The following is a 14,277-nucleotide window of genomic DNA, read 5'->3' on the forward strand; positions in this document are numbered from 1 at the left end:
GGAACGCTTCATGATTGTTAAAATAAGTTTAATTCACTCAAAAACAATTTTAAAACTTGCGATTAAACAGGAAGTTTCCAAAGCACGTGTAAAAGAAGAAATTAACCGGTGAGAGTGGAAATCCGTATATGACAGATATCCCTATAGTACGACTTTGAAAGTAAAACAGTTCAATCCTTTTGTAAAACAATCTTTAATATACCTATCACATTAATGTTTAAATGGTCTTAAGCTTATTCAAACCATATAAGTCGGTATGAAACACCAAAACGGAATGAACAATAACCGATTACGTTTTGTAGTTTACAAATTCTAAAACTGGTTCCCGTCAAACTACAACACTTTGTTCGAGTTTAGTGGAATTCAAGCAAAAACCAGTGTAAACTGGGTCCTGGCTGGTTTAATACTACACAACGATGCATAATGATAACACAAGCAGGTTCCAGTTTGTTTGGAAAATAGGAAATACGAAACCAAGCGCGGTAGGCAGAGCAATGTAATGAAGTTCAGGTCGGCAGTTATGGAACAATGACTGCGTCATTTTCCAAAAAACAAGAATGTGTCCAAAGTACACGGATGCCCCACTTGCACTATCCTTTTCCATGTTCCATGGACTGTAAAAATTGGGTAATAATCTAATTTGGCATTAAAATTAGAAAGATTATACTATAGGGAACATATGTACTAAGTTTCAAGTTGATTGGACTTCAATTTCATCAAAAACTATACCTTGACCAAAAACTTTAACCTGAACCTCCCACTTTCATTTTCTAGGTTTAGTAAACCGTGAAATTGGGGTCACAAGTCTAATTTGGCTTTAAAATTAGAAAGATCATATCATAAGCAACAAGTGTACTAAGTTTCAAGTTGATTGGACTTCAGCTTCATCAAAAACTACCTTGACCAAAAACTTTAATCTGAAACTCCCACTTTCATTTTCTATGTTCAGTGGACCGTGAAATTGGGGTCAAAAGTCTAATTTGGCTTTAAAATTAAAAAGATCATATCATAAGCATAAAGTGTACTAAGTTTCAAGTTGATTGGACCTCAGCTTCATCAAAAACTACCTTGATCAAAAACTTTAACCTGAATGGACAAATGGACAAACGGACGCACGGACGCACAGACGGACGGAGGCACAGACCAGAAAACATAATGCCCCTCTACTATCGTAGGTGGGGCATAAAAAGAATTCATATGCAATTGCATTATAAGTCGCTATATTAATTTCTGGAAAGTTATTATTTTTAGGTCTTTTTTTTGTCAATTAATAAGCTCCTCAACTGTTTCTGTGTCTTTCAAACTTTCATGGTCATCCAAACAAGGATAAATACATAAGGCTCTTATAATGATCAGGATGGTTGTAATGTTCATATTTCTTTTCTCTTCTTCAGCAAACAGCATTTGATTTTCTGTTTATGAAATGAAATATGATGAAAAGAATTTGTTCTCATATTAATAAATCAAACAGTAACTAATCTTAGAACATACCAGTATATAATTATGTTCTTTGAATATTTAATCTTATTTTGTCTACGGAAAAAATGTAAAGCATTAACTCCTGAGGGAATGATGAACTTTTTCTGACCTGTAAGACACCAATGATAAATGAAAAAACAACTTTATCAAATCAGAAATCAATAATATCGATTAGAAGCAGTCAAAATCATTGAGTATAAAAAGTTCAAAGTGACAAGTTGGTTCTGTGTTTGTTTATCCTTCCAATCTTACAAGAAAAAGCTTGTTTTGTCAGTAATCAAAGTATTCCATAAGTAATTGATTGATTAATTACAGATTATTTCCACAAATACAGAAAATCATTTCCTCTTTTCGTGTTATGTCCTAACGGACAGATCAAACAAAAGGTAATTATGTGACATGCAAACTGTAATTAACAGGTAACATTTGACATTTATACTAATCCAAGACACATTTTTTTCAATTAGTGTTTGTTTAGTACTTACAGACCTAAATAGCTGCATCAATTTGATCACCAGCATGAAACCTGACAAACTGAATATTTCATTTTCATTTTTTGCAGTCACCTTTTCAGCATTACATTTTTAATGTAAAAAAAATTAAAAGTTATAATAATGTAAGTATATCAACCAGACAACTATTCATTAGAGACAAAGGGAAGAGGTTATAAATAACTATACATATAAGGCCTTCTATAATGAGCAAAACCATATACTAGTAGTAAGATATAAAAGACACCAGCATGACAAAATATAGAACAATAAGAAATTATTATGCACATTTATTATTGCCATTTTTGAAAAAAGTACAATGTGAGATAATAATTATTTTTTGTATTTCAGGAAAATCTGCATGCAGAGTACTCCCCAGGTAATTTTACTCGCATCAATAAAAACCTCACAATCATTTCTAAATTTACAGTATTTATTTCGTTGTTTTTTTTTAATTTTTTTTTTATATAAATACCTTCCTAACCAAACTAGATGTTTTAAATTCATTTTAACTTGTATAGCTACTTGATATACAAATTTTCTGATTCTAATTTTCCGTGTCCTGAGATTTGGACCTTCAGTAAATTGACCCATCATGAAAGAATATTCTAAAATAAAAATTCTCTGTGGAAAATCCCATTTATAACATTAGGCTTCATGTATGTTGGAAATAATATCTCCTTGGAATATTTACTGATTCTAAATTGATGATTAATTTTAAATAAACAATACTTTTTAGAAATTCCTCATTAAAAATTCTGCTTTCGAGCCTCTGAGACTACCGCTTTCTGAATTTGTGATACCATCTCTGTAATACCATGACAATATTTTATCAATATCCAATTCAGAAAGATGACGAGCTGTCAAAACTAATAAATAACGTTATTCAACAAAGTTAATAACCAAAACAAGAAATCACAGTTTATGTTTGAATGATCTCCTAAATCCCAACATGATACATATAAATGTCACAATCGGCAATTCTGAGAATATCTAAATGAATTAAATCTGTTTTGATATTTGTGTGTTCACTGTAATTGGTGTATTACTGATGTATTTCAGGTCCTGCAGACTTTTACAATACAATATTAGATTGCCTAATTATTATATACAAATAAAAGAAGATGTAGGTTAATATATCAATGATATTACATCTCAGACAGAACTAACCAAACAATATCTAGAGGCAACATACAGAATTAAACATTTGATAGGTTTCTTTCAATATATTAAGCTTTCGATTGTCCTAGTTTCTAAAATAATTGTGAAAACCTTACAAAGATTTACAATAAAATACTCTCATAAAAGACAAAAAATGCCTACACACATATTTTATTCATATTCAGTTTAAAGAGGTGAATATAGCAAGGAAGCATAAAAAACAAAGAAAAACAAACAACACCACAACCAATAGAAAGGAGAATACAGTTCACTGTGAGAGATCAATACTACAACAACACCACAACCAATAGAAAGGAGAATACAGTCCACTGTGAGAGATCAATACTACAACAACACCACAACCAATAGAAAGGAGAATAGTCCACTGTGAGAGATCAATACTACAACAACACCACAACCAATAGAAAGGAGAATACAGTCCACTGTGAGAGATCAATACTACAACAACACCACAACCAATAGAAAGGAGAATACAGTTCACTGTGAGAGATCAATACTACAACAACACCACAACCAATAGAAAGGAGAATACAGTCCACTGTGAGAGATCAATACTGCAACAACACCACAACCAATAGAAAGGAGAATACAGTTCACTGTGAGAGATCAATACTACAACAACACCACAACCAATAGAAAGGAGAATACAGTTCACTGTGAGAGATCAATACTACAACAACACCACAACCAATAGAAAGGAGAATACAGTCCACTGTGAGAGATCAATACTACAACAACACCACAACCAATAGAAAGGAGAATACAGTTCACTGTGAGAGATCAATACTACAACAACACCACAACCAATAGAAAGGTGAATAGTCCACTGTGAGAGATCAATACTACAACAACACCACAACCAATAGAAAGGAGAATACAGTTCACTGTGAGAGATCAATACTACAACAACACCACAACCAATAGAAAGGAGAATACAGTTCACTGTGAGAGATCAATACTACAACAACACCACAACCAATAGAAAGGAGAATACAGTCCACTGTGAGAGATCAATACTGCAACAACACCACAACCAATAGAAAGGAGAATACAGTTCACTGTGAGAGATCAATACTACAACAACACCACAACCAATAGAAAGGAGAATACAGTTCACTGTGAGAGATCAATACTACAACAACACCACAACCAATAGAAAGGAGAATACAGTTCACTGTGAGAGTTCAATACTACAACAACACCACAACCAATAGAAAGGAGAATACAGTCCACTGTGAGAGATCAATACTACAACAACACCACAACCAATAGAAAGGAGAATACAGTCCACTGTGAGAGATCAATACTACAACAACACCACAACCAATAGAAAGGAGAATACAGTTCACTGTGAGAGATCAATACTACAACAACACCACAACCAATAGAAAGGAGAATACAGTCCACTGTGAGAGATCAATACTACAACAACACCACAACCAATAGAAAGGAGAATACAGTCCACTGTGAGAGATCAATACTACAACAACACCACAACCAATAGAAAGGAGAATACAGTTCACTGTGAGAGATCAATACTACAACAACACCACAACCAATAGAAAGGAGAATACAGTTCACTGTGAGAGATCAATACTACAACAACACCACAACCAATAGAAAGGAGAATACAGTCCACTGTGAGAGATCAATACTACAACAACACCACAACCAATAGAAAGGAGAATACAGTTCACTGTGAGAGATCAATACTACAACAACACCACAACCAATAGAAAGGAGAACACAGTTCACTGTAAGAGATCAATACTACAACAACACCACAACCAATAGAAAGGAGAATACAGTTCACTGTGAGAGATCAATACTACAACAACACCACAACCAATAGAAAGGAGAATACAGTTCACTGTGAGAGATCAATACTACAACAACACCACAACCAATAGAAAGGCAGTCCACTGTGAGAGATCAATACTACAACAACACCACAACCAATAGAAAGGAGAATACAGTTCACTGTGAGAGATCAATACTACAACAACACCACAACCAATAGAAAGGAGAATACAGTCCACTGTGAGAGATCAATACTGCAACAACACCACAACCAATAGAAAGGAGAATACAGTTCACTGTGAGAGATCAATACTACAACAACACCACAACCAATAGAAAGGAGAATACAGTTCACTGTGAGAGTTCAATACTACAACAACACCACAACCAATAGAAAGGAGAATACAGTTCACTGTGAGAGATCAATACTACAACAACACCACAACCAATAGAAAGGAGAATACAGTTCACTGTGAGAGATCAATACTACAACAACACCACAACCAATAGAAAGGAGAATACAGTTCACTGTAAGAGATCAATACTACAACAACACCACAACCAATAGAAAGGAGAATACAGTTCACTGTGAGAGATCAATACTACAACAACACCACAACCAATAGAAAGGAGAATACAGTCCACTGTGAGAGTACAACAACACCACAACCAATAGAAAGGAGAATACAGTTCACTGTGAGAGATCAATACTACAACAACACCACAACCAATAGAAAGGAGAATACAGTTCACTGTGAGAGATCAATACTACAACACCACAACCAATAGAAAGGAGAATACAGTTCACTGTGAGAGATCAATACTACAACAACACCACAACCAATAGAAAGGAGAATACAGTTCACTGTGAGAGATCAATACTACAATAACACCACAACCAATAGAAAGGAGAATACAGTTCACTGTGAGAGATCAATACTACAACAACACCACAACCAATAGAAAGGAGAATACAGTCCACTGTGAGAGATCAATACTACAACAACACCACAACCAATAGAAAGGAGAATACAGTTCACTGTAAGAGATCAATACTACAACAACACCACAACCAATAGAAAGGAGAATACAGTTCACTGCGAGAGATCAATACTACAACAACACCACAACCAATAGAAAGGAGAATACAGTCCACTGTGAGAGATCAATACAACAACACCACAACCAATAGAAAGGAGAATACAGTTCACTGTGAGAGATCAATACTACAACAACACCACAACCAATAGAAAGGAGAATACAGTTCACTGCGAGAGATCAATACTACAACAACACCACAACCAATAGAAAGGAGAATACAGTCCACTGTGAGAGATCAATACAACAACACCACAACCAATAGAAAGGAGAATACAGTTCACTGTGAGAGATCAATACTACAACAACACCACAACCAATAGAAAGGAGAATACAGTTCACTGTGAGAGATCAATACTACAACAACACCACAACCAATAGAAAGGAGAATACAGTCCACTGTGAGAGATCAATACTACAACAACACCACAACCAATAGAAAGGAGAATACAGTCCACTGTGAGAGATCAATACTACAACAACACCACAACCAATAGAAAGGAGAATACAGTCCACTGTGAGAGATCAATACTACAACAACACCACAACCAATAGAAAGGAGAATACAGTCCACTGTGAGAGATCAATACTACAACACCACAACCAATAGAAAGGAGAATACAGTTCACTGTGAGAGATCAATACTACAACAACACCACAACCAATAGAAAGGAGAATACAGTTCACTGTGAGAGTTCAATACTACAACAACACCACAACCAATAGATAGGAGAATACAGTTCACTGTGAGAGTTCAATACTACAACAACACCACAACCAATAGAAAGGAGAATACAGTTCACTGTGAGAGATCAATACTACAACAACACCACAACCAATAGAAAGGAGAATACAGTTCACTGTGAGAGATCAATACTACAACAACACCACAACCAATAGAAAGGAGAATACAGTTCACTGTGAGAGATCAATACTGCAACTGTTAGTTTATAAAACACTGCAATCTAACTACAAAATTGGTTAAATAAAATTGAGAATGGAAAAAGGGAATGTGTCAAAGCCACAACAACTTGACAATAGAAATGACAACAGCTGAAGGACACCAATGGCTCTTCAATGTAGCCAGAAAATCCCACACCCCGAGGCTATAGTCTGTATCTACTTCAGCCTGTGTTGAAACAAAGAAAAGTTCTGGCACTTCACATCAAATTAAGTGAAACAGGGAAAGCATTCCAAAAGTTTCAAGTATTCTCTGGTAAAGGTGTCAAAAAAGTTTATATAATCATTGGGAATTTTAATCAACTGAGGTCCATGAAAGTTTAAATTAAACACAATTCCTAGCCAGTATAGAGTTTTCACCGATGGTCATATAAGAAAAAGACCTCCCTACTAAGCTGAGGTTCTATTTGTTTTAAAAAAATTAGGTCCATGAAAGTTTAAATTAAACACAATTCCTGACCAGAAGAGTTTTTCACTGATGATCATATATTAATAAGGAAAGACCTCCCTGATAAGCTGAGTTTCTATTTGTTTTTATTTTCTTGCCTGATGTTGCCAATTTCCTTGTTTTGAGATGTTTACCTACAAACTCGGAATTGTTCATCGTCCTATGTTGTTATAAATACCCTACTCTGTTTTCGTTAAAGACACGTTGGATCAATACGACATGATATACTCATCTCCTGTAGACTGTCATTACGTCTTTTATAAGATAATGCATATCATAAATAATTTTACATTTCATAATTCTACAATAAATAGAAGATTTATGATGTTAAATTGCTTTCGTTCTCTAATGTTGATATAATTAGCAAAGTGCACGCTATAATATAAAGATGATTCTTTATAAACAAAATCCCACATGAGTTAACCGTTTTCTCAGGACAAAGTTGCTATCTATTTCATTACTTGTAAAAATATCAGATACCGGTAAACTACTTGCACCTTAAAATTCAAAACTAGTTTTCCTTAAGCGGAACTGGTGTTAACCTTAAATATGCATTGCTTATTTCAACATGTTCAATATATTAATTCACAAAGGTCATACTTTTATGAATATTGTTTTGATGTTAACACAAAGAAAAGGTAAAACTAGTAATTATGCTTTTGAATACATGAATCCTTGATTTCTGATAAGATCACTGAAGAATTGCCAAACCATATTAACTTTATGTTTATTCCATCAAGAGTGAAGGGCACCTTTCAGAAGTATTGATGTCTGTCATCATTTCAAAAGTGAAGGTCATATGTTTCAGTGTTGTCTGCTATCAAGTCAAAGGTGAAGGTCACCTGTTAAAGTGTTGTTGTTTGTTATCATGTCTAGGATACAGGCCACCTGTTGTAGTGTAGTCTGCTATGTCATTGTTAAGGGCACCTATTGTTGTGTTTTCTGTTAACATGTCATATTAAGACCACCTGTTATTATGTTGTCTATTATAATGTCATAGTAAAGACCACCTCTTGTTGTGTTCTCAGTCATCATGTCATAGTAAAGACCACCTCTTATTGTGTTGTCTGTCATCATGTCATAGTAAAGGCCACCTGTTATTGTGTTGTCTGTCATCATGTCATAGTAAAGACCACCTCTTATTGTGTTGTCTGTCATCATGTCATAGTAAAGACCACCTCTTATTGTGTTGTCTGTCATCATGTCATAGTAAAGGCCACCTCTTATTGTGTTCTCAGTTATCATGTCATAGTAAAGACCACCACTTGTTGTGTTCTCAGTTATCATGTCATAGTAAAGACCACCTCTTATTGTGTTGTCTGTCATCATGTCATAGTAAAGGCCACCTGTTATTGTGTTGTCTGTCATCATGTCATAGTAAAGACCACCTGTTATTGTGTTCTCAGTCATCATGTCATAGTAAAGACCACCTCTTATTGTGTTGTATGTCATCATGTCATAGTAAAGACCACCTCTTATTGTGTTGTCTGTCATCATGTCATAGTAAAGGCCACCTCTTATTGTGTTCTCAGTCATCATGTCATAGTAAAGACCACCTCTTATTGTGTTGTCTGTCATCATGTCATAGTAAAGACCACCTCTTATTGTGTTGACTGTCATCATGTCATAGTAAAGGCCACCTCTTATTGTGTTCTCAGTTATCATGTCATAGTAAAGACCACCACTTGTTGTGTTCTCAGTTATCATGTCATAGAAAAGACCACCTCTTATTGTGTTGTCTGTCATCATGTCATAGTAAAGGCCACCTCTTATTGTGTTCTCAGTTATCATGTCATAGTAAAGACCACCACTTGTTGTGTTCTCAGTTATCATGTCATAGTAAAGACCACCTCTTATTGTGTTCTCAGTCATCATGTCATAGTAAAGACCACCTCTTGTTGTGTTCTCAGTTATCATGTCATAGTAAAGGCCACCTCTTATTGTGTTCTCAGTTATCATGTCATAGTAAAGACCACCTCTTATTGTGTTGTCTGTCATCATGTCATAGTAAAGGCCACCTCTTATTGTGTTCTCAGTTATCATGTCATAGTAAAGACCACCTCTTGTTGTGTTCTCAGTCATCATGTCATAGTAAAGACCACCTCTTATTGTGTTGTCTGTCATCATGTCATAGTAAAGGCCACCTCTTATTGTGTTCTCAGTTATCATGTCATAGTAAAGACCACCACTTGTTGTGTTCTCAGTTATCATGTCATAGTAAAGACCACCTTTTATTGTGTTCTCAGTCATCATGTCATAGTAAAGACCACCTCTTGTTGTGTTCCCAGTTATCATGTCATAGTAAAGGCCACTTCTTATTGTGTTCTCAGTTATCATGTCATAGTAAAGACGACCTCTTATTGTGTTGTCTGTCATCATGTCATAGTAAAGGCCACCTCTTATTGTGTTCTCAGTTATCATGTCATAGTAAAGACCAACTCTTGTTGTGTTGTCTGTCATCATGTCATAGTAAAGGTCACCTATTGTTGTGTTGTCTGTCATCATGTCATAGTAAAGGCCACCTCTTATTGTGTTCTCAGTTATCATGTCATAGTAAAGACCACCTCTTGTTGTGTTCTCAGTCATCATGTCATAGTAAAGACCACCTCTTATTGTGTTGTCTGTCATCATGTCATAGTAAAGGCCACCTCTTATTGTGTTCTCAGTTATCATGTCATAGTAAAGACCACCACTTGTTGTGTTCTCAGTTATCATGTCATAGTAAAGACCACCTCTTATTGTGTTCTCAGTCATCATGTCATAGTAAAGACCACCTCTTGTTGTGTTCTCAGTTATCATGTCATAGTAAAGGCCACTTCTTATTGTGTTCTCAGTTATCATGTCATAGTAAAGACCACCTCTTATTGTGTTGTCTGTCATCATGTCATAGTAAAGGCCACCTCTTATTGTGTTCTCAGTTATCATGTCATAGTAAAGACCAACTCTTGTTGTGTTGTCTGTCATCATGTCATAGTAAAGGCCTCCTGTTATTGTGTTCTCAGTTATCATGTCATAGTAAAGACCACCTCTTATTGTGTTCTCAGTTATCATGTCATAGTAAAGACCAACTCTTGTTGTGTTGTCTGTCATCATGTCATAGTAAAGGGCACCTATTGTTGTGTTGTCTGTCATCATGTCATAGTAAAGGCCACCTCTTATTGTGTTCTCAGTTATCATTTCATAGTAAAGACCACATCTTGTTGTGTTGTCTGTCATCATGTCATAGTAAAGGCCTCCTGTTATTGTGTTCTCAGTTATCATGTTATAGTAAAGACCACCTCTTGTTGTGTTCTTAGTTATCAAGTCATAGTAAAGACCACCTGTTATTGTGTTGTCTGTCATCATGTCATAGTAAAGGTCTCCTGTTATTGTGTTCTCAGTTATCATGTCATAGTAAAGGCCACCTCTTATTGTGTTCTCAGTTATCATGTCATAGTAAAGACCACCTCTTGTTGTGTTCTCAGTTATCATGTCATAGTAAAGGCCACCTCTTATTGTGTTCTCAGTTATCATGTCATAGTAAAGACCACCTCTTGTTGTGTTCTCAGTTATCATGTCATAGTAAAGGCCACCTCTTATTGTGTTCTCAGTCATCATGTCATAGTAAAGACCACCTCTTGTTGTGTTCTCAGTTATCATGTCATAGTAAAAGCCACCTCTTATTGTGTTCTCAGTCATCATGTCATAGTAAAGACCACCTCTTGTTGTGTTCTCAGTTATCATGTCATAGTAAAGGCCTCCTGTTATTGTGTTGTCTGTCATCATGTCATAGTAAAGACCACCTCTTGTTGTGTTGTCTGTCATCATGTCATAGTAAAGGCCACCTCTTATTGTGTTGTCTGTCATCATGTCATAGTAAAGGCCACCTGTTATTGTGTTGTCTGTCATCATGTCATAGTAAAGGCCTCCTGTTATTGTGTTCTCAGTTATCATGTCATAGTAAAGACCACCTCTTGTTGTGTTGTCTGTTATCATGTCATAGTAAAGGCCACCTGTTATTGTGTTGTCTGTCATCATGTCATAGTAAAGGCCACCTGTTATTGTGTTCTCAGTCATCATGTCATAGTAAAGGCCACCTGTTATTGTGTTGTCTGTCATCATGTCATAGTAAAGGCCTCCTGTTATTGTGTTCTCAGTTATCATGTCATAGTAAAGGCCACCTGTTATTGTGTTCTCAGTCATCATGTCATAGTAAAGGCCACCTGTTATTGTGTTGTCTGTCATCATGTCATAGTAAAGGCCACCTGTTATTGTGTTCTCAGTCATCATGTCATAGTAAAGGCCACCTGTTATTGTGTTGTCTGTCATCATGTCATAGTAAAGGCCTCCTGTTATTGTGTTCTCAGTCATCATGTCATAGTAAAGGCCACCTGTTATTGTGTTGTCTGTCATCATGTCATAGTAAAGGCCACCTGTTATTGTGTTGTCTGTAAAGTAGTCAAAGCATTGTTGTTTCAAGTCACATCATAAACCACTTGTTATAGTGTTCTAGGTGTGATCATTTCCATCTGTAGATGGGTTTTTTTTTGTCTGTGGGCATGTTGAAACAGACACTATCTCTTATTATTTTGTCTGCAAGTATGTCAAAGAAGTGAATACTTCTATATATTTTTTTTTATATATATACTTTACTGAAAAGTTACTTGAATTTGAAGAAGAAAACTGATTGCTCCTGAAATCTGAATTATTTAACCCTTTTCTCCATGGATATTTTTTTTTTTGAATACTTGATTCTCATAGGATTTTTTCAGTAAAAAAAATCATCAGGTTTAAAGTGTTAATGCATTGTGAAAACCAATATTTCATCAATGAAATTCAAGTCAGATATTCTCATGAATCTCCTTTTCATATTGGATACATTTTTTTTTAAGTCTGATGCAGACAATTTGGAGACATAGCGTTTCAACTGAGGTACTACACAGGCGTCAAAAGGCGTCATTATGGAGTAAAGGGGGTGGCGTCAAAAGGCGTCATTATGGAGGAAAGAGTTAATTAAGTGAATGTATGATAAAACTAAAATAAATTGAAGCAACCAGATTTATTTGAGCATATCCTATTTCAGAATGACTTAGGTAGCATTTTTCAAAATATTTCTGTTATTATGAAAACAACTGTTTGCTGCATGCAAAAGTATTGGTAAATACATGATATTTGATGTGACTGTTTATTATTCCTTAAACATCATCCTAAGTCATACAGACCTTGTTTTGAGACAACCACCAATTAAATTTTTATTTAGTCCTGAAAGTTTTTTGTTTTCATCATTTAATTGTCAACCAACATAGTCATAAGGCTGTAGACAATAAAGTTTTGATCCTGATATTTTACAACCACCCACTCATTACCCACACCAGAAATCTGTAACGGAGTCTCTGTATTAGAACACCTTGTATTGTCAAAGCTATTAAAATAAAACAAATGTGCATGAAACACGAGATGTTTAATCAACTAACATATTTTAATGGAGAGGGAAAAATACAAATGCATAGTCTTGTGTGAGTATTAAACCTAAAGAGGTCAAAATGTTACGTAATATTCTTTTTTTTCCAAGACCAAGCAATTGTTCCCATGACAATGACATAGCGTGAAGATTTGTGTCAAGGAGGAAAGTAATTCTGTCTTTCTTAAAGCTGATGTAAATGGGTTATAACACTTAATGTCTTTAGAAGCAAATTTAAGTGTGTAATGAGGAAAATATTGTGGACTTAAAAACTGTCACTTGCTTTTAAAACTAGAGGCTCTAAAGAGCCTGTGTTGCTCACCTTGGTCAACAAAGGACACAGATGGATTCATGACAAAATTGTGTTTTGGTGATGGTGATGTGTTTTTAGATCTTACTTTACTTAACATTCTTGCTGCTTACAATTATCTCTATCTATAATAAACTTGGCCCAGTAGTTTCAGTGGAAAATGTTAGGAAAAATCTACAAATTTTATGAAAATTGTTAAAAATTGACGAAGAAGGGCAATAACTCCTTAGGGAGTCAATTGACCCTTTTGGTCGTGTTGACTTATTTTTAGGTCTTACTTTGCTGTACATTATTGTACATCAAATTCACATACATTTTGGGATTAAAATCAAACACATAAATATTACTTTAGTTCACATTGGTGCTCAGGGATTTTAAAAGTCAAATGAAAAAGTTAACACAGTAGAACAAGTATTCTCCCTTTGGATTTCAATGTTAAATTTAATGTCCAAAAAAATTTATTTCAAGTTTTTGAGTTGTCAATAAAAAGAGTAACACTTAAGAAAAAGAAATGGATGAAAGGTTTTAATGTGACATGTTGATGATTGTTATGCAAGAATTGACTTTTGGGAATAACCTACTTGGCATTGGTACTTTATATAGCCTACAATGAATTTGGTTTGAAGATTTGAAACAAAACATTTTGGAAACATTATATCAAAATTTTCAGGAGAGGGGTATAACAAAATCATTTGAAGGACATTATATCGGGTAAAACTAAAAAGACTAGCACATCCTAGTAAAAAGAAATCTACACAGAACAATCAAGGTTGAATAATACCAATCTAGCCACTGACTGTGGGTGAACTGAGAGATGTTCTGGATAAGAGTAGACCTATTACTTGAAGGTTTATTAATTTCTTATAATCCAAATGTATAAGGGATATTCGTTACCAAATTATATTTTATTTCAAACTACAAACTCATTGAAAGCAAAAAAGCAAAACTTAAAGACCTGTCAGAGTAGACATTTTATCTTGAGAATAAATTTGCTATAATTTCAATGCAGAAAGATTTAACACATCAGAAATGCTAAATCAAGAATAAATTGGCCATATTTTTAACACAG

The 14,277-nt window shown here is 34.8% G+C and overlaps 1 protein-coding gene across 7 annotated transcripts in view; it reads right to left on the reverse strand.

The window, feature by feature from the left end:
* LOC139484892 (protein Fe65 homolog) overlaps nucleotides 1-14,277 on the reverse strand; it is a 122,738-nt gene that overhangs the window by 44,926 nt on the left and 63,535 nt on the right. The gene's annotated exons all lie outside the window — the stretch shown is intronic.

This window comes from Mytilus edulis, chromosome 8 (genome assembly GCF_963676685.1).
Source record: "Mytilus edulis chromosome 8, xbMytEdul2.2, whole genome shotgun sequence".
Taxonomy (NCBI): domain Eukaryota; kingdom Metazoa; phylum Mollusca; class Bivalvia; order Mytilida; family Mytilidae; genus Mytilus; species Mytilus edulis.